Raw genomic sequence first — 25,228 nt, forward strand, 5'->3', positions numbered from 1 at the left:
GGTTGACTCAGCCTTCCATCCTACCGAAGTCAGTAAAATGAGTTCCCAGCTTGCTGGGGGGAAAGTGTAAAAGACTGGGGAAGGCAATGACAAACCACCCCGTTAAAAGTCTGCTGTGAAAACATGAAAAACAACGTCACCCCAGAGTCGGAAACTGGTGCTTGCACAAGGGACCTTTCCTTCTCTCTGAATCACAGACTCAGAGCGGCTTATAATCTCCTTTTTCTTCTCCCCCTACAACGGACACTCTGTGAGGTGGGTGCAGCTGAGAGAGCTCTGACAGAAGCTGCTCTTTCAAGAACAGCTCTGCAAGAGCTATGGCTGACCCAAGGCCATTCCAGCAGGTGCAAGCAAAGGAGTGGGGAATCAAACCCGGTTCTCCCAGATAAGAGTCTGCGCACTTAACCACTACACCAAACTGGCTCTCGAGAAGGCTCTCTCGCTAGTTAACTTCAATCTTGCCTGCCTCTGCTTGGGGATCACTAATAGATTTTGCATCCCAGATGCAGATGTTAGAAAAATCAAAAAGAGGGTGAAAACTAAAAAGCTGTTTCTGCACATGCAAGATATTCAAAAAGCATTTTGGGTGGTGACTGCATCTTGTTCTGTTTCAAAACTGCTTTATAGATTATATGCTTTAATGTTTGTTATATTTTCCTTTATGCTGTAACCGCCCTGAGCCACCTGTGGGCCACAGTGGGATATAAGTCTAATGGAATAAAGAAATAAATACCATTTCCCCAGCCACCTAGACTGGACTATTGCAGTGCGTTCCATGAAATACTTTTGAGAACTGTCGAAAACTTCAGTTAGTTCAGAATGAATGGGCAGGCCGACTGACAGGTATAAATTGCCGGGGACATATCTTTCTAATACTAAAAGACTGATTATATATTCTTTTCCTGGCATAATTCAAAGCGCTGGTTATTATTTTTAGAAGACTTAAATCATTTGAGACCAGGGAACTGACAGAGCAATCCTTTGTAGAGTTACTCCAGCCTAAGCCCATCGGTTTCATTGGGGTTAAACTGGAGTAACTCTGCATAGGATGGCACTGCAAAAGGACCACTTTATTTCCACTTATGCCTTCTGGAGAAAGTCTAACTTCTCCATCTGGTTTCCAGAGAAAGAGCTTTTCTTTCTTTTTTTTTGCAATAGTTGTTTCATTTTCAGACAAAAAGTCTGAATGGTTTTTATTTCCCTGAGCATCGCAATTGATTTTTGCTGAGCTGTTGGTGTGATTGCTCTCTTCTTCCTCCCAACTTTTCATAGTAGCCTCTGTGTTTGTGTGTGTGTGTGTGTGTTAATTGCCACCAAGTCACTTCCAACGTATGGTAGGGTTGCCAATCCCCAGGTGGGGGCAGGGGATCTCCCAGTTTGGAGGCCCTCCCACCACTTCAGGGTCATCAGAAAGTGGGGGAGGGGGATGTCTGCTGAGCACTCATTATTCCCTGTGGAGACCGATTTCCATAGGGAATAATGGAGAATTGATCCACAGGTATCTGGGGCTCTGAGGGCCCCTGTTTTTTGAGGTAGAGGCGCCAAATTTGTAGCATAGCATCTGGTGCCTCTCCCCAAAATACCCTCCAAGTTTCCAAAAGATTGGACTGAGGGGTCCAATTCTATGTGCCCCAAAAGAAGGTGTCCCTATCCTTCATTATTTCCAATGGAGAGAAGGTATTTAAAAGGAGCATGGTCCCTTTAAATGTGATGGCCAGAACTCCCTTTGGAGTTCAATTATGCTTGTCACAACCTTGCTTCTGCCTCCACCCTCATGTCTCCTGGCTCCATCCCCAAAGCCTCCTGGCTCCACCCCCAAAGTTCCCAGATATTTCTTGAATTGGACTTGGCAACCCTAACGTATGACAACCTTATGAATTTATTTCTTCCCAAGTGTCCTAGTGTTCACAGTCTGTTAAAGTTCAGAACTGTAAATGTTTTATTGTTGTGAGCTGCCCTGAACTTGGTTTGGCAGAGAGGGCGGGATATACGGTAAATCCAATAAAATAAACAAACAAACAAATTTCAAATGAATCAATTTTCTTCCTGTCCACACCTTCATTGTCCAACTTTCACCGCCACCCCCATACCTCATAATGGGTATGGCAAGAATTAACGTGATGTTAGTCACTTGTGTTACCATTTGATTGGGTTTAACAATCATTTTGAGATAGCATGCAGTATTTTATTTCTACCTTTTGTGATTTGATGATGTTTTACATTGGTGCTCTTTTATCCTAGCCCTACCACAGAACCCTATGCAGTTGGGCGCAGGCTGCATATGAAATTCCATAATTACACAGGTCATTAGCAGGCTGGATTTATTCGAGCCACTAACCGGAAACCTTCTCCGAATCCAATGCTCCTAACAACCTTAACAATATCCCTTTGTAATCTGTTGGGTTTAAAACAAAAAACAAAAAAACCTTGTTTGGAAAAGTGATCTCTTCAGCAACAGGATGTTCATTAATTTTTCAAAGAGGCCTCTTGTATTAGTCTGAATGAAGTGAAAGACCTACTGGATACAGCATGCCGACCTTAACAGACTCTACTAAGTTTCCTTCGCCTTTTCCAAGCCACACAGGTGGATATTCTTTCTTCTCTGGCCTGCAAGTGCCTTTCTATTGTCATCTGGCAAGACAGAAAATATCGGGATGAGTCATCATAGAGAAAAGTTCCCTCCTCCATTCACTCCTATGTGTTATGTTTTCCTGTTTCCAACAGACGTCTCAATATCACTTAGCAATTGTTCAGATCGCCGACATGAAATTCAATGTGTGAACTTGGGTGAACGATTCTCAGGTAGGGACCACGTCAGCCTCCAGGTGGGAGCTGGGGATCCCCTGGAATTGCAGCTCATCTCCAGACTACAGAGATCAGTTCCCCTGGAGTGGGGGTGGAATTCTAGCAGGAGCTCCTTTGCATATTAGGCCACACACCCCTGATGTAGCCAATCCGCCAAGAGCTTACAAAAAAGAGCCTTGTAAGCTCTTGGAGGATTGGCTACATCAGGGGTGTGTCGCCTAATATGCAAAGGAGCTCCAGCTAGAATTCCACCCCTGCCCTGGAGAGACATGGATGCGTTGGAGGGTGGGCTCTAGGGCATTCTGCCCCACTGATGTCCCTGTCTTCTCTAGGCTCCATCAACATAAGAACACAAGAGAAGCCATGTTGGATCAGGCCAGTGGCCCATCCAGTCCAACACTTTGTGTCACACAGTGGCAAAAAAAACCCCAAGTGCCATCAGGAGGTCCACCAGTGGGGCCACGACACTAGAAGCCCTCCCCCTGTTGACTCTCCCCCCAAGCACCAAGAATACAGAGCATCACTGCCACAGATCTCCAGGAGCAGTGTTCCCTCTAAACTGAGTTGGCGTGAGCTAGCTCACAGATTTTTAGCCTCCAACTCACATTTTTTTGTCTTAGCTAAGGAAGGATGACCCCAGAGCACACTAATCTATGCAGCAGCTGACAACTTTAATGCCAGGAGCTCACAAAGTAGAATTTTTGCTCACAAGACTCTGCAGCTGAGAGGGAACATTGTCCAGGAGTTTCTCAACCTGGAACTGGCAAACCTACCCCCCATCCCACACTGGGAGCTAGGGGAGAACCTGACAACCCTCTTCTCAGCCTAACCTACGTCACAGGGTCATTGTGAGCATGAAACGGAGGCAAGGGAAACCTCAAACTCCTTGGAGGAAAGCAAGATAAAATATGTAACAAACAAGGAAAGGAAAGGTCCCCTGTGCAAGCACCAGTCATTTCTGACTTTGGGGTGATGTTGCTTTCACAACATTTTCACAGCAGACTTTTTACGGGGTGGCTTGCCGTTGCCTTCCCCAGTCATCTACGTTTCCCCCCACAGTAAGCTGGGTACTCATTTGACCGACCTCGGAAGGATGGAAGGCTGAGTCAACCTTGAGCCGGGTACCTGAAAACCCAGCTTCCGCAGGGGATAGAACTCAGGCCGTGAGCAGAGCTTAGGACTGCAGTACTGCAGCTTTAACACTCTGCGCCATGGAGCTTTGAGATATGAACAACAATGAGATAAACAAACAAACATATAAATACAAGGCCACAAGGATGGAGGTGGTGAGCTTTCCTTCTTTGGAGGTTTTCAACAGAGGCTGGATGGTCATCTGACAGCAATGCTGATCCCGTGAACACAGACAGTTTATTAGAGGGAGAGCAGGAAGGGCTGCATCAGTGCTTAGTTCTCGTGACCCTTTCTTACATACCCAGGGAAATGCTGATTACCACTTCTGGGGTCAGGAAGCAGTTTTCCCCAGGCTAGTTTGCTCAGGGGTCCTGGAGGTTTTCCGCCATCTTATGGGCATGGAGCAGGAGTCACTGGGTCTGTGGGAGGGGAGGTATTTGTGAATGTCCTGCATTGTGCAGGGGGTTGGACTAGATGACCCCAGAGTTCCCTTCCAACTCTATGATTCCATCTAAAGGATGTAGGACAGAGATTGGAAGCCATCTTAATCGATGGTCACCTGTCAAAGTTGGGCCCTTAGAATTCGTTGGTGTGACAAAAGAGGACGCTGGTTTTCTGCATGACAAATTCAGAGCTCATTGTAGGTGACAGATGAAGCAGTCGCCTGATGAGGAGTATGTGAACAGAACCGCTCATCAGTCCGTCCAGCAGAGGAGGCATTTTGGAAAGCTCCACCCACCCTCTCTTTGTGTGCTAGACCATGCGTGATTATTCATCAGGCTCACCCATAGCTCTGACTTACTAAACACTGTCTATCCAGACAGTTAAGTGGCTCTGGCTGGTAGACACGTCAAAGACACAAAGCTGGAAAGAGTGAGCAGGAATGAGTGCCCTGAATTGATCATGCTGCCCATAATGAGTATGACAAAATATATTTTTTTTAAAAACAGAGTCTTGGGATTCATGCCTTAGACCCGAGGTGGCCAAACTGCAGCTTGGAAGCCATGTGTGAATCTTTCACACATATCTCAACACCCCCATCACCCTGTCAGCTTGCTTGGAGAAGGCATTTCTCTCTCTAAATCACTCCTCCAAGCCAAGCCTGCTGGCAGGTTGGAAAATGCATTTGAAGTTAAAGTTGCTTTCTTTCTACTTCTCCCTCCCCTCCCCCTCCCCTCCCCCTCCCCTCTCCTCTGTCTTCCTTCCTTCCTCTCTCTCAGACATCTGACATTTATTCGATATGCCTCTTACGTTAAGCAAGTTTGGCCACCCCTGCATTAGACTAAGACAATGATCTCCAGCAGGGCGCTCAGGGGCTCCATGGTGACCACTGCTATGTTTCCTGTTACCTGAAGAGCCAGCCCTGGCTCTCTTCCGTCTTATTGGAGCAGGAGGGGTTTGCTAGGGTCACCAGCTCAGGTTTCAGAAATGGGCGGAGCCTGGGGACAGTGAGGTTTAGTGTGAGAAAGGGAGGGTATAATAATGCAGTCCACTTTCTCAAGCAGCCATTTTCTCCAGGAGAAGGGAAATAAGTCTTCTAAATAAATAAATATCAAACCAATAAGAGATTCATGTGGTCTGGAGATTAATTCCAGACCTCCAGCCCACACCTGGAGGTTGGCAGCCGTAGGTGCTTCAGAACAACCTAGGAGACATCACCTGAGTCTCTATAGTCCCTACAGAGAGCCCGTTTGGTGTAGTGGTTAAGTGCGCAGACTCTTATCTGGGAGAACCGGATTTGATTCCCCACTCTTCCACTTGCAGCTGCTGGAATGGCCTTGGGTCAGCCATAGCTCTTGCAGAGCTGTCCTTGAAAGAGCAGCTTCTGTCAGAACTCTCTCAACTGCACCCACCTCACAGGGTGTCTGTTGTAGAGGAGGAAGATAAAGGAGATTGTAAGATGCTCTGAGACTGATTCTTTGATCCTCACTCACTGAAATCAGAGATAGAAGAAGAATTGCAGATTTATACCCCGCCCTTCTCCCTGAATCAGAGACTCAGAGCGGCTTACAATCTCCTATATCTTCACCCTCCCACTCTGTGAGGTGGGTGGGGCTGAGAGGGCTCTCACAGCAGCTGCCCTCTCATAGCTCCTGCAATAGCTATGGCTGACCCAAGGTCATTCCAGAAGGTGCAAGAGGAGAAGTGGGGAATCAAACCCGGTTCTCCCAGATAAGAGTCCGCACACTTAACCACTACACTAAACTGGCTCTCTTGAGATAGCTTCCCCAACCCACTCCTGACCATGCAGGCCTCATCTGATATATTCACTGAATGTGCCAAACTGACGATTTCTCCCACCCCCTCTTTACTTGACACTCTTGAATCCTCAATTCTTTCTTTAATAAACTCTACCTTGACTTTACTGCATTTGCATTGAACTTTCCCACCCATTGTTATTGCTATAATTAAGTTGATCTGTCTTGTCTTTTCTGCAGAGACAAGCTAAGAATCGTCTTTTCCCTTCTGAAAAATATGGTGGTTTTAATCCCATCAACATGGGCTCTGGGGAAATCTCCTTTTCTGCATTTTCCCCCACTGTGACCGCAGAGTCTTTCCGGATACAGAAGAGGAACACCTGTTGGGTCTGGTTTAGGACGGCTGGACTGGTCAGGCAGCCGTCCCTACCTTCACTTAGCCGAGTGCTCCTTCTGAGCTTCAGCGCAGCAGCGGGGCCTAGTCTAACGGTTACCACATTCTCTCACAAGCTGCACAGAGCACCTTGTTTTAAATTAAGAAACCAGTACTGGATTGATTCTCCATTATACCCTAAAAGGGCTGACAAGCCCCTGGTCCAGGTGGGGAATCCGCATTGGGCCGGTGGGGGGAACCTCCCCCTACATTGCTGGCGCAATGATGTCACCCAGAAGTGACGTCATCAAAATAGTGGTGCCTGTGGGGGGTTGCTCTAGGCGTTTCTGGGAAAACTTTATGGTTTTCCCGGACGCTCTAGCCATTTGGGATGGAAAACTCTATGGTACAATACGTACCATATAATTTTTAACTCCCAAATGGCTAGAGCATCCAGGAAAACCATAGAGTTTCCTTGGAAATGCCTAGAGCGGCCCCGCATGGGGGCGCCGCCATTTTGATGATGTCACTTCTGGGTGATGCCATCACACCACGCATGGGCTTCACACCGTGCAAAACTCCCCCGCTCTGGGAAGCTTGGGACTTGGCAGCCCTGTACTCTATTGGTACCGGTCTCCATAGGATATAATGGAGTGCTCAGAGGACAACCACCCCGCACACTTTCTGATAATCCTGAAGTGTGGGGAGGACTTCTAAACCAAGGGATCCCCTGCCCCCAACTGGTGATTAAGACAGCACAACCGAAGTTATAGTGACCAAATAACTAAGAATGTATTGAAACAAAATCATACAAATAAGTTCAATAGAAGACTAACTAGCAATAACAATTCCCCAAAAGTTTCACAATTCCATCAAGGGAGTCCCAAAGAACAGGAGGTCAACTTGATTATTCCTGCTTCGAATCCTCTTCTAGCATACGGTGCTCCAACCACATATCACAACCAAAGGCAAAAGCTCAGAAAAAATATCAAAGTGTCTCTTGTGGGGGGAGAAGACATGGGAGATTGTAAGCCGCTCTGAGTCTCTGAGAAAAGGGCGGGGTATAAATCTGCAGTTCTTCTTCTTCTTCTCTGATGCATCAATAAGTTGCAAAAAGCTGCAAAACTCACAAGATTCTTTTTCAGTGTGCCCAAAGACTGCACATAGAATTCCCAATGGACCAATGGGACAGAAAGTCTCCAGTAAGATTTCAAAATGGCACTAAACTCCAAAAGGCTCAAGGCCAACTGGTGATTGGCAACCCTACCACTGAGTGGCACTGCTATGTTGTGCTTCTCTTCTCAGTTATGTGTGCAGAGGCTACATGGTACACATGCTCTCTGTACAGGCACACCAGCTGCAGGTTCTTCCCCAAAGCAATTTAAAAAACCAACAGCTCTTCAGGGGCTTGTGACCCAGCTCTCTCTCTCTCTCGGCTTGGCTTCGCGAACGAAGATTTAAGAAGGGTGCAATAGTCCACGTTTGCAGTAGGCTCGCTGGTGGCTGACAAGACCAATGCGGGACAGGCAGGTCCGGCCACAGTGGCTGCAGGGAAAAGTCTGATTTGGGGTTGGTGCTGTAGCAGTGCGATTCTTCCTCAATCTCCTTTTGTCCTCAAGACCAGCTATGCGTGCGTTCTCAAAGGAAGAGACAGCCTGGTGGATGGTGTGCCTCCATGCTTTGCGATCTGAGGCTAGGTCAGACCACTGGTGATGGTTGATGTGACAGGTGCTAAGGGATTTCTTCAAGGAGTCCTTGTACCTCTTCTTTGGTGCCCCTCTATTTCGATGGCCGGTGGAGAGTTCGCCATACAGGGCAATCTTGGGAAGGCGGTGGTTTTCCATCCTAGAAATATGCCCTGCCCAGCGCAGCTGCGTCTTCAACAGCAGTGCCTCGATGCTGGTAACCTCTGCCCGCTTGAGGACTTCAGTGTTGGTCACAAAGTCACTCCAGTGGATGTTGAGGATGGTGCGAAGGCAGCGCTGATGAAAGCGCTCAAGGAGTCGCAGGTGATGACGGTATAAAACCCACGATTCGGAGCCATAGATGAGGGTTGTCATCACAACCGCTTTGTAAACATTGATCTTTGTGCCTTTTTTCAGATGCTTGTTGCTCCACACTCTTTTGTGCAGTCGGCCAAATGCACGGTTTGCCTTTGCCAGCCTGTTGTCAATCTCCTTGTCGATCTTGGCATCTGAGGAGATGATGCACCCCAGGTAGCTGAACTGCTGGACTGTCTTCAGAACTAATTCACCCACAGTGATGCAGGGAGGGTGATAATCTTCCTGGGGTGCAGGCTGGTGGAGAACTTCTGTCTTCTTCAGACTAACTTCTAGGCCGAATAGCTTGGCAGCCTCTGCAAAGCAGGACGTCATATGCTGCAGAGCTGATACCGAGTGGGAGACGAGTGCAGCATCATCAGCAAACAGTAGCTCTCGGATGAGTTTTTCCATTGTCTTGGAGTGTGCCTTTAGTCGCCTCAGGTTGAACAGGCTGCCATCGGTGCGATAGCGGATGTAGACACCATCGTCCTCATCTAGATCTACTGCGGCTCTTTGAAGCATCATGCTAAAGAAGATCGTAAAGAGAGTTGGCGCAAGAACGCAGCCTTGCTTTACACCTGTGCCTATTGGGAAGGGCTCCGAGAGGTCGTTGCAGTGTCTGACTTGGCCTCGCTGGTCTTCGTGTAGCTGGATGATCATGCTGAGGAACCTTGGGGGACATCCTAAACGTTCCAAGATTTGCCACAGGCCTTTCCTGCTAACGGTATCGAAAGCTTTGGTAAGGTCGACAAAAGTCACATACAGACCCTTATTCTGTTCCCTGCATTTCTCTTGGAGCTGCCTGAGAACGAATACCATGTCGGTGGTGCTCCTGTTAGCTCTGAAGCCGCACTGGCTCTCTGGGAGGAGTTCTTCTCCCAGCAGATGAGGCCAATATAATCCAAAAGGAAATATAACCCCAACCCCCAAACTGAATTAGGTACCACAAAAGTTGAACAGGTTTTTTTTTTGTAGAAAAAAGCCTAGCAGGAACTTATTTGCCTATTAGGCCACACACCCCTGGCACCAAGCCAGCTGGAACTGTGTTCCTGCGCTTTCCCACTAAAAAATAAAAAAGCCCTGAGTAACAGCAATGTTAAAAATAAATTAAAATAAATCAACTTATTGTACGCCGCACTTAAAATACAAATTAAAAAACACAGGCCTTGAATTTAGCCTCTATAAACCCCCAGACCAAGCAGCCCTCAGTGTCCACTGAATACAAATAAATATCCACAGGTGGATGACAGCAGGTGAGCCCCCCTGATCTACCTGAAACCTGAGCTGAAGACGGCCAGGCTACAATATCACAGCTTCAAAGCCCCATCCATCATTGCCATCGCTCTCCCTTGCTGCTTCTGCTAATCTAATTTTACATCTCTCTCTCCGAACTTGCTTCACATGAAGAGAGATTTAAAGAACCCTGCAGTTCTCCTTTCCTGTCCATTAATACTTCGCTGATGGTGACTGTAGCCATGAAATTAAAAGACGTTCGCTCCTTGAGAGGACAGCTATGGTGAACCTGGGCCGTATAATAAAAAGTAGAGACATCACCCTGCCAACAAAAGTCCATATAGTCAAAGCGATGGTATTCCCAGTAGTAATGTATGGTGGTGAGAGCTGGACTATAAGGAAGGCCAAGCGCAGAAGAATAGATGGCTTTTGAGATGTGGTGCTGGAGAAGACTCTTGAGAGTCCCTTGGACTGCTAGAAGATCAAATCAGTCAGTCCTAAGGGAAATCAACCCAGACTGTTCCGTGGAAGGTAAGATGCCAGAGCTGAAGCTCAAATACTTTGGCCACCAAATGAGAAGGGAGCACTCACTGAAGAAGATCCTGATGCTAGGAAAGACAGAAAGCAAAAGAAGAAGGGGACGGCAAAAGATGAGACGGCTGGACAGTGTTACTGATGTAACAAACACGAATTTGAACAGACTTCGGAGGATGGTGGGATGGTGGAAGACAGGAGGACCTGGCGTGACTTTGTCCATGGAGTTGCAAAGAGTCGGACTCGACTGTGCGACTGAACAACAAAAAATGTCTCAGTACTGCAACAGCTGCTTTTTCCCTCCGTAGGCCTACATCTTGAGACTTTGAGGGGGGGAGATGATTCCAGGAACAAATCCCATTCTCTCCCTTCCCTCCGCTCCGTTTCTTCTTCTCCAGAGAACTCCAGCGATGAAAGCATTAATTCGTTTTGCTACTTTACGGGGCACCTATGACTCAGTGCTAATCGCTTCCCGCCTCCTTTAACTAACTCAGGTTTTCTGGAAAGGCTGAAAAACAGAACTCTTCTGCAGAATCCTTCTGGCCTCTTCCAGGGAACTGTTCCACAGGCATGGGGCAGCCACTCAAAAAACCCCGAGCTTGGATTTTTTTCCAGGGAGCCACATCCAATAAAGCTTCAAGCTGCACATATGAACATATGAAGCTGCCTTATACTGAATCAGACCCTTGGTCCATCAAAGTCAGTATTGTCTTCTCAGACTGGCAGCGGCTCTCCAGGGTCTCAAGCTGAGGTTTTTCACACCTATTTGCCTGGACCCTTTTTTGGAGATGCCGGGGATTGAACCTGGGACCTTCTGCTTCCCAAGCAGATGCTCTACCACTGAGCCACCGTCCCTCCCACAGAATCATGCCACCACAGGTCATCCTTCAGATAAGTGGCCCTAGGGTTGCCAAACCCCCGCCAGGGGCGGAGAAACCCCTGCTTTTGTGAGATGTTTCCTGGGGGAGATCCCGCCTCCAACTGGCCTGAAAGTGACATGATGATGTCACCTGGAAGCGATGTCGTCATATCACTGACATTGTGTGGTGATGTTCTAGTTTGGAGGCAAAACTCTATGATAAAAACAAACCATAGAATTTTGTCCGAAACTAGAGCATCACCCCATGTCATGATGTGATTACATCCCTTCCAGGTGATGTCACTTGGCTGCATGCCAGAAGATCCTAGAAAATAATAATAATAATAATAATAATAATAATAATAATAATAATAAGAAGAAGAAGAAGAAGAAGAAGAAGAAGAAGAAGATTATGATGATATTGGATTTATATCCTGCCCTTCACTCTGAATCTCAGAGCAACTTACAATCTCCTTTACCTTCCTCCCCCACAACAAACACCCTGTGAGGTAGGTGGGGCTGAGAGAGCTCTCCCAGAAGCTGCCCTTTCAAGGACAACTCCTAAGAGAGCTATGGTTGACCCAAGGCCATTCCTGCAGTTGCAAGTGAAGGAGTGGGGAATCAAACCCACTTCTCTCAGATATGAGTCCGTGCACTTAACCACTACACCAAACTACCCAGGATTACCCCACCATCTGCAAAGTAGGATCTGGCAGCCCTGTGTGGACCCCACACCATGAAGGTCTGTAAAGGTGAGCATCAGCATCACCTTGAACTGGACCAAGAAGAGAATAAGCTGCTGCTGAAGAGTGAGGAGTAATATGATTCTGAGGGGTAGCCCCGCATAACAGATGGGCAACTGCATTTTGGCCCTGTGGCAGTTCCCAATTGTCTTCCAGCGTATAACAGGACTCTAGACTCAAGGTTACTGAAGCAAGAATCAGCACAGCCAAATCAGGTGTCAACAGCGAGCCAGGCTCCTAATTAAATGAAGCTGTAAAAAAGGCATTATCCACTGTCATTGTGATCTATTCCTCCAGCAGGAGAAAGCAGGATCCAACAAGACTTGCAGACTCTTCACAGAGCTTTTCAGTGAGAGTTGTTCAGTAAGGAGGAAAGTCCCATTTAAAACAGCAGTCCTCCATCTTGCCTGGTTTCCACTTGTTCATTCTCCACAGCCAATGAAACCCTGAGTCCATACACCAGTCCGGGACAGAGACAGTCGCAGCTGGAGGTTTACTCAAAGTGATATATAGCTGAGTGTCATCAGCCTTTTGATGACAACCAACTCCAAAACATCAGAAAATCTCATTTAGGGGCCTTAAATGGATACTAAACAACCTAGGACAGCGTTTCCCATTTGCAGGGTCGCGACCCTGTACTGAGTCACACAAGCCTCAATGCTGGGTCACCAGGGGCAGCCCAACTGCCCCAGCCCCTCTCCCCTCTATATTTATCTTCGGTGCCACAATACGACGCTGCACTCCAGCCCCTGCCCCCCACGTCCACGATGACTGTAGCACTCTGAGCGTCCTCCAGGCAGAGGACGCTCAGAGAGCGCTACAGAGACTGCACACAGGCCAGAAGCACTCCCCCATCCTTCTCTGATGTTTGGAAATTTCAGAGAGGGAGGGGCAAGCTCCTGGCCAGCGCACAGTCTCTGTATCGCTCCCTGAGCATCCTCTGCCTGGAGGATGCTTAGGGAGTGATACTGAGACTGCGCACTGGCCCGAAACCCTCCCCCTCAGAGGGGTGGGGAAAGCTCCTGGCCAGCACACAGTCTCTGTATCGCTCCCTGAGCATCCTCCACCCGGACCACAGAGAAAAAAACAGGCCACAGGGGGGGAAAGTTTGGGAAACCCTGACCTAGGAGAGAGCAACAGAACCTTGTGGCACACCCCATGCCAGCCCCCGCAACATGGCTGATTCAACTTGTCCCATTGCAACCTTCTACAATCAGTATGCTTAGGGAGTGATACTGAGACTGCGCACTGGCCCGAAACCCTCCCCCTCAGAGAGGGTGGGGAAAGCTCCTGGCCAGCACACAGTCTCTGTATCGCTCCCTGAGCATGCTCCACCCGGACCACAGAGAAAAAAACAGGCCACAGGGGGGGGAAGTTTGGGAAACCCTGACCTAGGAGAGAGCAACAGAACCTTGTGGCACACCCCATGCCAGCCCCCGCAACATGGCTGATTCAACTTGTCCCATTGCAACCTTCTACAATCAGTATGATCAAAAGAACCAGGACTGTCACGGCATCACTCCACCTCATATCTGTGCAGGGTATGTGTCACCCCCCACACAAAGGCTGCTGACAGATCAAACCAAAACAGAGACACATTCCCTTTATCCATGGCTGAATTATATGCCAGCACAATGATCCTGGGTTGTGGCTGGTACACTTTAAGCTTCATACAAATTCCAGAGGGACAGACATGCGACGAGAAAAACAAAAGGAAACCTAGTGGCAGGCCTTGAATTCAGCAGGAGCTTCCAGTAGCACAGCTCCTGAACCTTTCTGAGAATTCCCCCTCTTCCTCCCCACCTACCTCATCCATTGAATAGTAGGTGCAGCTGCATAACAATCCCTGGATTAGGAGAGCAGCCAGCCAGCCAGCAACCAGGAGGTTTGCCACGTCCACAGCAGCCCTCATTAACCCCTGGAGAAGCCCGTGCCACCCTTTCTCCACTTATGTGATTTTGGATGGGGGGTGGCTTGCTGGCCTTTTGACTGTGGGGGGGGGCAGCCAAGGAGAGCCCCAGGTGAGTGAGGCCTGTTTGGGCTAGCTGGATCTCTAGCCAGCCCAAGCAGGCCTTGTTTGCCTGGGGCTCTCTTTTCTTACGCCAGGTTGCTTTTGGCTGGGGGGTGGCAGGATATGCTAATGAATTATGTTAATGAGCTCCACCACCTATTTTTCTACAAAACAACCCCTGCCTAGTGGCCTCATGAAGGCTATCTTTTGACTGATTGCAGCATAAGCATTTGTGGACAAAAGCCCACTCCGTCAAACAGTTCTTTCTTAGCATTAAAGGTGCTGGCGGTAGGAACCCTGTTGTGTCTATCATGTGCTTCAGTCCTCATTCCCTCCTATTATCTCAAGTGAAGAGTTTTGCGAATGTTCGTAATATTTCAAAAAAGCCAATTTGACAAAGCGCAACAGTAGCACAAAAGAAATGATTGGGTACGTGCCATCAGCGACAGTGCATCTGTCGTGCGAAATACAATTTGTTGTCGTACAGACTTCAGATGTTTTGCCAGGAACTCAAGTAAATTAGATGAGTTAAATGAAGGGAGACGATTACGATGAGATAAAAGGATGGAGGCTGAATGTCTGTACGAGACCTGTATACCAGGAGTTCCCAACTTTGTTGATCCTGTGGGCCCTTTAGGATGTTGAGAACAGGCAATAGGCGCCACCACAAAATGTCCGCCCTCTGTGGGGGACGGTTGCCCACAAAATGGCTTCCATGGAACTAGTCGCATAATATCAGGAGGTTCCAAGCTAAATGTCATCTTAGGATAAAATAGCAAAGAGTGCTCCCTGAAGAGATAAAAGTAATTCCTACTGGGGTCTTCCCAGACCCCTCCTGTTCCAACAAGATGGAAGAAGGCACCAGGAAATACACTGGTAGGCACCACAATTATCCGCACAACACCATGTTGAGGGGTCACTGCTGTATGCAGACATCCTATCCTCCTTTCAGGGAGGGGCTATGGTAAAACTGAGGAGCCCCCGTGGCACAGAGTGGTAAAGCTGCAGTACTGCAGTCCAAGCTCTCTGCTCATGACCTGAGTTCAATCTCGGTGGAAGCTGGGTTCAGGTAGCCGGCTCCAGGTTGACTCAGCCTTCCATGCTTCCAAGGTTGGTAAAATGAGTCCCCGGCTTGCTGGGGGAAAAGTGTAGATGACTGGGGAAGGCAATGGCAAACTACCCCGTAAAAAGTCTGCCATGAAAACGTCGTGACGCAACATCACCCCAGAGTTGGAAATGACTGGTGCTTTCACAAGGGACTACCTTTATCTTTATGGTAAAACCATCTGCTTTGCCTGCAGAAGATTCTATGTTCAATCCCCAGCACCACCAGTTAAAAGAATTGGGTCATAGGTGATATGAAAGACCTCTCTCTCAGACACTACAGAGCTGTTCCCAGTCAGAGCAGACAATACAGACTTCGGTTGTATCCTCACATGGTTGGATATTCTGTTTTCGTTGTGGCATAGCTATCCTTTGCAGGAGCATTATCCTGAGTAGACGACCCAATCCAATAGAGGATGATTGCTATCTGATAGTTATCGCACAACATCCAGCCATGTGTAGATTTGGTCTTTGACAAGGGTTACCAGGTCAGACTCAGGAAACACCTGGGGACTTTGGGGGTGGAGCCAGGATCAAGGGTGTGACAAGCATAATTGAACTCTGAAGGGAGTTCTGGTTATCACATTTAAAGGGATTGCACTCCTTTTAAATGCCTTCCCTTCATTGAAAATAATGGAGGATGAGGGCACCTTCTTTTGGGAGCTCATAGAATTGGACCCCCCTGGTCCAATCTTTTTGAAACTTGGAGGGGGCAGGATTGAAGAGAGGCCTCTAATGCTATGCTGAAAAATTGGTACCTCTACCTCAAAAAATGCCCTCCCAAGCCTCAGATACCCACAGATCAATTCTCCATTATATCCTATGGGAACTGGTCTCCATAGAGTACAATGGAGTGCCCAGTGGACATTTCCTCCCCCAACCCCGCTTTCTGAAGCAGGGGAAAGGTCTCTAAACCAGGGGATCCTGTAATCCCAACTGGGGACCCCAAATCCCGCACTGTTTTTAACCATTGTGCAGCTACGGCCCTCAGAGTCGTGAAAACCTACCAGCCAGATCCTGCTGTTTGCACTACAGCGAAATGCTTGCATATTCCAGTTGTTGAGGCCGGCGTGTTTAATTCTAAGTAACTCAGAACAGTCCCTTTGGAATCTGAACTTCAATTATATCAGTTGACCTGCAGCCTCTGCACAATCTCCCACTCCTGGGCCCATTTACTCATTTCCTACCAATCTGTTTTTGTCAGTATTTACAGCGTTTTAAACAAAAGATTAATTGGACCACTCGCTAGCCTGTTCTCCATTTAGGAGAACGAGACACCTCATGGAGGACAGTTATTTAACCAGGTTTGTGTTTAAGAGAGAAGGATCACTTAGGGGATCTGCTGATAAAACGAAAAGCCCCCCCGCCCCCATTTAGCTGCAAAAAGGAATCTAGAAGCAGCTGCCTTTAGAATATGCATAACGTACTCTGTAATTGCCAATCCGGATTCCTCAGTAGCTGTTCTAAAAGAAGAAAAAGCTGGGAGGAAAAGAAGTGTGTGGGGGGCATCACGTTTATCTGCTAAAATGTGAACATTACTCCTTGAATTTAGCAGCTTTGCTGAGAAAATGCCAGCCACAGGATCCATCTATCCCTCTCCTCCTCCACAGAAACCAGCAGATATTTCTCACCAATTTCCCATTAACTGCTTGTATTATCCACATTCTTTACCCACAGGAGTCACAGCCGTGAAAGAAAGACTCGGTGCAACCAATATTTAGGAGGCAACGGTATTGTCAAATGTCCTCTTTCTCTTTCAAAGCACAATGCCCGGAGGAGGTAAAACCTGGTGTGTCCCCGCCCGCCGCCTTGCTCCAACACTAAATTTGTTTAGAAAATTATACTGCTCTAATTATATTTTGTGTCATGAAAAGGCACAAAGATATGAAAAAAGGCAATTCAGGAGGTATTTGGTGCTATTCGGGAGGGACGGTGGCTTAGTGGTAGAGCATCTGCTTGGTGAGCAGAAGGTCCCAGGTTCAATCTCCAGCATCTTAAACTAAAAAGGGTCCAGGCAAATAGGTGTGAAAAACCTCAGCTTGAGACCCTAAAGACCCACTGCCAGTCTGAGTAGACAATACTGACTTTGGGGAGGGATGGTGGCTCAGTGGTAGAGCATCTGCTTGGTAAGCAGAAGATCCCAGGTTTAATTTCCAGCATCTCCAACTAAAAAGGGTCCAGGCAAGCAGGTGTGAAAAACCTCAGCTTGAGACTCTGGAGAGCCACTGCCAGTCTGAGTAGACAATATTGACTCTGATGGACCGAGGGTCTGATTCAGTATAAGACAACTTCATATGTCATATTTGCCCCCCAGTGAGGTTTCATCGCTTTTAACACCTGTGTGAGCGGTGAGCATTCAACAGGGAAAGCCCTTCTTCTCCCAGATGTCCGCTGGTGTTTCACTCACCACTTGCATTTCTGCCTGTTCCTCACGTAGGCTCAGCTGTTTAAGTCATGGTTTCCAGGAAAAACACGTAGCCATCTTCATCTTCAGGAGAAAACAACAGGAGAAGGTACCCAGAATGACAAAATGTATGTTAAAAACACGTACCACTAAAAAAACTCCTAGTTACTGAGTCGGAAATCTAAAGCTGATGAGGATTTTTCTCCCAGCTAGATATAATAGAAACATGTAGTCATCATAGGGTTGCCAATCCCCAGTTGGGGGCGGGGGATTCCCTGGTTTGGACGCCCTCCTCACATTTCAGTGTTATCAGAAAGCAGGGGGTGGGGTGGGGAGGGAAATGTCTGCTGGATATGCTATTATTCCCTATGGAGACCAATCTTTGTAGGGTATAATGGAGAATTGATCTGTGAGTATCTGGGGCTGGGGGGGGCTCTTTTTTTTTTTAGGTAGAAACACCCAATTTTCAGCATACCATCTTGTGCATTTCCACAACCCCCCCCCCCAAAGGTTCAGGAGGTCCAATTCTATGAGCTCCAAAAGAATGTGCCCCTATCCTCCATTATTTCCAATGGAAGAAAGGCTTTTAAAAGGAGCAGCGATGGCCGCAGTGCTGGATTAAACCCTGTGGAGGCCCCTAGGCGTTGAAATCTTGGGGGGCCCCTTGCAAATTATCTGAGTCTGGGTGCCAGTCCCACCACCCATGGCCCCCACTGCAGCCAGCAAGCACTTTCTTAAGAGCCACTTTTACGAAGCTTCAGGGGAGAAGCAGAGAGAGGCAAACTTGGCAACCACACCAGCAGCAGCCGTACCAGGCAAGTCTGGCAAAGAGCAGCTCAGTTGCTGGCTGCTCTTCCAAGCTGAGAGGGCTGCAAGCAGGGGGGGGGGGAGGAGGAAAAGTCAGCCCAGAGCCCCTGAAGGCATGGGGGCCCATAGGCCAGTGCTTCCTTGCTCTAATTGTCAATCCGGCTCTGGATGGCCAGAACTCCTTCGGCGTTCAATCATGCTTGTCGCAAGCTAGCTCCTGGCTCCATCCCCAAAGTCTTCCGGCTTCACTCTCAAAGTCCCCAGATATTTCCTGTGTTGGACCTGGCAACCCTACTTTACAATGTGTTCTTAACTGTTCAAAATAACTTCAGCAGCTGCAGTGTATTAAATGATACTCTATTATAGGGGTCCCCAACCTTTTCGAGCCTGCAGGCACATTCGGAATTCTGACACGGCATGGTGGGCGCAGCAACAAAATGGCTGCCACAGGAGGGGGAGCCGGCCACAAAATGGCTGCCGCAGCTTAGCTTCAGTTACACAGTGTAAAACTTACAATTAGGCTTCCCAAACCTCCCGCTCTGGCGGGAGACTTCTGGTTTCGCAGCCTCATCTCCCGCTCTTCAAAACTCTGGAAGCGGGGGTGAGGGGTGGAGGGGGTGGGGAGAACATACCTTTAGGCTTCATGTTGTAGAGCTCCTGAGCCGTTTGCAAAATGTCTGCCCCTTTAAGGCTGGGCAGGAAGCCGGAGGCAGAAAGGGCTTCTGAGAATGGCCCCTCCCTTTCTTTTGCTTTCGTTTTCACAGGAAGTAGAGTTGTCCGGAGGAAGATCTGGTAAGTGTGTGTGTGTGTGAGAGAGGGAGGGGGCAGGGGATTCCCTAGTTTGGAGGCCCTCCCCCCCTTTAGAAAGCGTGGGGGGGGGAGGGAAATGTCTACTAGGCACTCTATTCCTATGGAGAACGATTCCCATAGGGAATAATAGGAAATTGATCCGTGGGTATTGGGGGCTCTGGGGGGGCTATTTTTTGAGGTAGAGGCACCAAATTTTTAGTATAGCATCTAGTGCCTCTCCCCAAAATACCTCCCAAGTTTCAAAACGATTGGACCAGAGGGTCCAATTCTATGAGCCCCAAAATATGGTGCCCCTATCCTTAATTATTTCCTATGGAAGAAAGGCATTTTAAAAGGTGTGCTGTCTCTTTAAATGTGATGGCAAGAACTCCCTTGGAGTTCAATTATGCTTGTCACATCCTTGTTCTTGGCTCCACCCCCAATGTCTCCTGGCTCCACCCCCAAAGTCTCCTGGCTCTACCCCCAAAGTCCCCAGATTTTTCTTTAATTGGACTTGGCAACCCTACTTACAATAGAAGGGAATTGTAAGCTGCTTTGAGACATGAGGCTTGCTGGGTGATCTTGGGCCACTCACTGCTCTCTCAGGACTCTCTCTGCCCCACTTGCCTCACAAGGTGCCTGTTGTGGGGAGGGGAAGGGAATGTGATTGTAAGCCATTTCAAGACTCCTGAAGGTAGAGAAAAGCAGGATACAAAAATCACTGATGTTGTACATATACCTCAACCCACAGACATTTATTTCTCTAGAGAGATAGCCACCCCCCCACCGCCGCCCCATTCCTGTTGAGCCCAAGCTTGATAGTGTCAAATATGCATATGTAAGTACAAACAATATATCCCCCTAAACAGTGCTTTTTTTGAGCAGGAAAGCACGGGAATGTAGTTCTGGCTGGTTTGGCATCAGGGGGTGTAGCCTAATATGCAAATGAATTCCTGCTGGGCTTTTTCTACAAAAAAGCCCCATGTGAAACAATGGTAACATCAGAGGTGTGGCCTATTATGCAAATGAGTCCCTGATTGACTTTGTCTACAAAAAAACTGTGTGAAACAATGGTGACATCAGGGGTGTGGCCTAATATGCAAATAAGTTCCTGCTGTTTTGGGGGGGGGGGGTTACAAAAAAGTCCTACCCCTAAAGAACTCTTTTGCTTCAGCTCCTTTATGCACGGATCTATGGGAGGATACAGTAATCAAGGCCTTTTTTGCAGCAGGGACTCCTTTGCATATTAGGCCACACATCCCTGATGTAGCCAATCCTCCAAGAGCTTATGGTAGGCCCAGTACTAAGAGCCCTGTAAACTCTTGGGGGATTGGCTACATCAGGGGCATGTGGCTTAATATGCAAAGGAGTTCCTGCTACAAAAAAAAAAGCCCAGACGGTAATCTTTTAGATTAGTATTAACCACTGCACCATCTTAATACTCCATTTTACTGGGAGGTCATGTTAATAGGACTGCTGAATTAATTTGTGGCACCATTATTGTATAATCCTCTTCTGAATATGCGTCTGCAGAAGGGAAGAGATTAATATATCCAGCAGAGAAACAAGTCAGGAAAGCTATGAAAAACACATAATATGTAACAATGCCTTGGAAAAAAAAACCCTTGTAAACAGAGATACTTCCAAGTGTGCAAAAAGAATGAAGAACTGCCTTTTATGTAAAAAAAAAAACAGATACAAACAAGATGCATTTCTTATTGTCTTCCTTCTCTGAAGGCAAGGTAGAAAACAGGATGTTGTCGTGTGATTCTGTTCTGGCTAACAGCAGCTTGGTGGGGCTAGAATGGTTTCAGCCTGTGCAAAGCTTAGAATGGCCTAAGAATCCTAATAAACGCCGAAGAAAGCCGGCTGCATTTGAAATGCTCGGTTGCAGAGATAATCCAGTTACCCATTATTCGGTGCTTTGACTTTTCCACGGCCTTTCTCATCACCCGGGAGGGGGGAGTGTTGCAAGCAGCCCAGGACTGTATTCAATATATCAATACGTCTATTCTAGCCTCTCTCGTTGACATCATCGGGGGGCTGACGCCTACTGAGCATAGCGCCGATGGTCTCCGTTGTTTGGATACTTTTGGAACTCCTGGATGAATGTTCAGCTGTAATTTCGGATCGCAGCGGGAGAGAAAGCCACTGTGTGGACGCCGAGCCAAAAATGCTTAAATTGTCTTAAAGGATTATCTGAAGCAAACAGGATAAATGTAATCGGCCCCTCACATCTGACTAAGCTCCCGGCATGAGCAAAAACGATCTACTGTACAGTTCAAGGATGTACAAATCTACGGCTTTCTGTGTATTTCACTAAGGGGGGAAGTTTGATCCCACTTCAATATCGTTAGAGCAAGCGGCGAAGGGAAAACACAATGTGAACCTCTCCCTTTAGAAGAATCACAGCTATGCTAGCAAGGTGTATCTTCTTAAATGAAGAAAGACCCCTTTCATAGAGCGTAACTTTCCCATCCTTCTCCGAAGCATCAGAAATGATTGACAGCAGTGGTGTAGGCTTGGAAGTGTATTTTTTAAAAAATAAATGGTTAATGGATGAGTGCTGTTTTCATAGGTGGGATCAAACCAATGTTGAAAGGAAGGAGTGTGATCCAGCAAATAAAACTGGCATGTGAGCTTAGAGCATGTGGGTGGGTATGTGGTACCTTACAGAGCCCCGTGATGCAGAGTGGTAAAACTGCAGTACTGCAGTCCTAAACTTTGCTCACAACCTTCGTTCAATCCCGGTGGAAGCTGGGTTCAGGTAGCCGGCTCGAGGTTGACTCAGCCTTCCATCCTTCTGAGGTCAGTAAAATGAGTCCCCAGCTTGCTGGGGGGAAAGTGTAGATGAATGGGGAAGGCAATGGCAAACCACCCTGTAAAAAGTCCGCCGTGAAAATGTTGTGAAAGCAACATCATCCCAGAGTCGGAAATGACTGGTGCTTGCCCAGGGGTCTACCTTTACCTTTATGTGGTATCTTGCCTTGTAGCATATAAGACAGCTGGACACTTCCAGATGCTGGGTAGGATAGTGCTTTTAAGGCAATCTAACATGTTGGCTTTAATGGTTTTGTGTGTGTGTGTGTTTCTTTGCTGCTTACCCAAAGGGTCTTGCAGTGACTTGCAACACTTAAACAACATAATAATAGAAGAAGAGGAGGAGGAGATTGGATTTATACCTTGCTCTTCACTACCTGAAGGAGTCTCAGAGCGGCTTACAATCTCCATTCCCTTCCTCTCCCCACAACAGACACCCTGTGAGGTAGGTGGGGCTGAGAGAGCTCTCCCATAAATGCTCTTGAGAGGAACAGCTCTGTGAGAACTTCTGACCGACTCAAGGTCACATCAGCAGCTGCAAGTGGAGGAGTGGGGAATCAAACCTGGTTCTCCCAGATAAGAGTCTGCGCACTCAACCACTACACCAAACTGGCTCTCCGGTTAAACCAATAAAAATATTACAATATTAAGATGTATAACTTTGTATCCTACCACTATCCAGTGCCAGTATGGTGTAGTGGTTAAGAGTGGCGGACTCTAAGCTGGAGAACTGGGTTTGATCCCCACTCCTCTACATGAGGCCTGCTGAATGACCTCAGGCCAGTCCCAGTTTTCTCAGAACTCTCTCAGCCGCACCTGCCTCACATGAGGCCTGTTGTGGGGAGAGGAAAGGAAGGCAATTGTAAGCTGTTTTGGGACACATGTATCCTGCTGGGTGACTAGGGTCGCCAGGCCTTACTTGGCTGCCAGCAGGGGGAGTCCCCTCGTGCACACTTTGCATGTGTGGTGCGATGACATCACCCAGAAGTGACATAATTGTGCCAGGCAGGCCTCAGATTCAATGGGAGCTCACAGGAGCACAACTCCTGAACCTTTCTGAGAGTTCCACCTCCTCCTGAGAGTTCCACCTCCTCCTGAGAGTTCCACCTTCTTGTTCATTGAATAGTATGTGCAGCTGCATAACGATCCCTGGATGAGCTCCACCACCTTTTTTTCTACAAAATGACCTTTGATGCTGGGCACATCACACAGGGATGCTCCAGCATTTTAGTTAAAAACTCTATGGTGCCATAGAGTTTTTGTAGCCAAATGCTAGAGCATTCCTGAGCAACCTGCCCAGTATGATGATGTCACTTCCAGGTGACATAATCATGCCGGGCATGTCAGGTGCCAATGGAGCTTAACTACTGTAACATAGTCTACATGGGGTTGACCTTGAAGGTGATTCAGAAACTGCAGTTAATGCAAAATGCAGCAGCTCCTCTGTTCCCAGCAGGTGGCTGCAATATGTCCCGATGTTCAAAGCTCAGAGATTCAATGAAACTTTCAAGGACCTTTGGAACTTTCAGAGACTTCTGTAATTTACAAACCCTCTGTAATTTATAAACCCTTACTATCTGCCTTCCATAGTATCTGGTATGTTACATGCAAACACTCAGGCCCGGTGTGTGGGGTTCTGCTGCCAAGGCAGAACCCCAACGTGCACCCCCTCCAGTAGATCTTTTGTGCGTACGCTTTGCACATGTGCAGCGTGATGATGTCACCCAGAGGTGATGTCATCACACCGGGGGCTCAGCACATCCCCTCCACAGCGCTCGCCAAGTTCAGCAGGCGCTGCAGACAGGAAGCCCCATTTTTTCTTGGCTTTAAGGGGTTGAGAGAGCTCCCCTGACCCCTTAAAGCCAAGAAAAAACACTCGGCACTTTCCCTCCGCAGCACTCGCCAGTTCAGAGGGCACTGCGGACGGGAAGCAAGTCTGAGGCTCAAGGACTGTGCGAGCAGGGAAGGGGCGCCCACCCACCCCCACCTCTGCTGGGATCCAGCACCCTAGGCATTTGCCTAGTTTGCCGACTCCCACGCTAGGCTTACCAATCCCCAGGTCCCAGCGGGGGTTCTCCCGCTTTCCCAGGCTCCTTCCCACTCCCAGTCAGCTGGCCAGCAGGGGAAGCCCCACCCCCACAGCCACCATGTGCCTTTCCCCCTCCAGAGGCTTCAGACTCCGCTTGGGATGGTGTGTCTGTGTCTTTAAGGCTGAATGGGGGCGGGGGGAGTAGGCAGAACAAGATGGCTGCTCCCAGTGGATGTGAAAGCAGCCCAGAGCCTCCGTTGGTTGCACAATCTTTTCAGAGGTCATTTGCATAGGAAAGGTAAACATGAACCTTTGGTTGTTCTGTGTTACTCTGAAGAAGTTGGAAGTTCAGCCATTCGTGAGCAGAGATACCAATCGTCAGAAACGGGGAGGGGGGGGAATGTCTGCTGGGCACTTCATTATTCCCTGTGTGGAGATTGATTCCCATAGGGTATAGCGGAGAATTGATCTGGGGGTACCTGGGGCTCTGGTTTGAGGTAGAGGCACCATATTTTCAGCATAGCATCTGATGACTCTCCTCAGAATGCTCTCCAAGTTTCAAAAAGATTGAACCAGGGTGTCCAATTCTATGAGCCCCAAAAGAAGGTGCCCCTATCGTTCATTATTTCTAATGTAGGGAAGGCATTTAAAAGGTGTGCGTTTCCTTTAAATGTGATGGCCAGAACTCCCTTTGGAGTTCAGTTGTGCTTGTCACAACTTTGCTTATGGCTCCACCCACAATGTCTCCTGGCTCCACCCCCCCAAAGTCCCCAGATATTTCTTGAATTGGACTTGGCAACCCTACCCCACGCACTGGCCCTGCAAACACTAAATGAACTTAGGAAAGAAAGTGACCTAAATCTATTCTTTCCCAGAAGCCATCATGCTTGGCCAGTCCATCCGACGACAGGTAGCTCACAAAAGAGTTGTAACTACAGGAAATAGGTAGCGTGCCTTTAACAAACCTTCACAATAGAAAAAGATCGCCAACCTTTCTCTCCAGACGCTTTTCATGTAAAATGCTCAGACATAAACGTGCATCTTCAGGAAGGTATTGGCATTTCGGCCCAGATAATTAGGGGCTTCTGTTTCTTCACCAGGGCTCGGATAAAGGAACGGATCGATACCTCCCTTGCTGCAATCTATGAGTCATCGTGGATGAGGAGTTAAAAATGCTGGGTCCGTTGCTAATTAGGAACCAGGCAGGGAGAGAGAGAGGGTTTGTGCCTCTCCTCTCCAAGACAGAAGGGACCTGCTCGGGTTCTGCGGGGGAAGGGGAAACAAGACAGAAGGAAGGGAACACCAGCTGGCGGTGTTATTAGGAATCTGATCTTTGCCAGCTCTCG

General features: G+C 48.0%; 1 long non-coding RNA gene across 1 annotated transcript in view; it reads right to left on the minus strand.

Moving 5' to 3' along the window:
• Positions 1–2,171: 2,171 nt before the first annotated feature.
• LOC132585149 (uncharacterized) overlaps positions 2,172–25,228 on the minus strand; it is a 35,938-nt gene continuing 12,881 nt past the window's right edge. Inside the window, exons 2-3 of the long non-coding RNA XR_009556298.1 lie at positions 17,441–17,521; positions 2,172–2,631 (exon numbers count right to left, since the gene is read on the minus strand). This is a non-coding gene — a long non-coding RNA (uncharacterized LOC132585149). The remainder of the gene's footprint in view (positions 2,632–17,440; positions 17,522–25,228) is intronic.

This window comes from Heteronotia binoei, chromosome 16 (assembly GCF_032191835.1).
Source record: "Heteronotia binoei isolate CCM8104 ecotype False Entrance Well chromosome 16, APGP_CSIRO_Hbin_v1, whole genome shotgun sequence".
In the NCBI taxonomy this organism is placed as follows: Eukaryota; Metazoa; Chordata; class Lepidosauria; order Squamata; family Gekkonidae; genus Heteronotia; species Heteronotia binoei.